Source organism: Mastomys coucha, unplaced genomic scaffold (assembly GCF_008632895.1).
Source record: "Mastomys coucha isolate ucsf_1 unplaced genomic scaffold, UCSF_Mcou_1 pScaffold1, whole genome shotgun sequence".
NCBI lineage: Eukaryota > Metazoa > Chordata > Mammalia > Rodentia > Muridae > Mastomys > Mastomys coucha.
In genome coordinates this window covers 7,025,440-7,026,022 of record NW_022196891.1, presented here as the reverse complement: position 1 = coordinate 7,026,022, position 583 = coordinate 7,025,440, and positions in this window count along the sequence as shown.

Genomic DNA, 583 nt, shown 5'->3' with positions numbered 1-583 from the left:
TGTAGTCTGTTTGTCAAAGCCTTATCCCGTGTCCACCTGGCCAGAATCCCTAGTCCTGCGGAACAAGGACCCCGCGAGAAATCCCGGTCCGTGGCACAAGATCATAAAATTCTTTGCCAAAGAACAGGCTGGTGATATTCTCAAACATGATGAAATATCTTATCTCAGAATGGGTCACCTGTGCTGGGCCATTTCATCACATTGCTGAACATTCATGACATAGGAATGTAGATCACTGACTGCCTGTGACCCCCTAGAGCCCACCAATGAAATTTCAGATTACATAATCCTTCTAGATAGTTCCCCGAGTTCCCTATAAAAAGGCCTGAATGCCTTTGTCTGGGGTCACTATTTCGAAGAGTGGTTGACTCCTGCATGATGGTTTTTTCTGCAGATTAAATGCTCCCTGTTTTGCATAGTATCTTGGTCTGGGGTCTTTAGCGATTTTTGGACCATTACAATACTTATATACAAATGTAATTTTCAAGTTCATATTAAAATTTATTATAACTAGATGATACCAGATTTGACAATTGCAATAAAATGTTAGAAAAATGACCCTAAGAATTAGAAGAATTAAAAA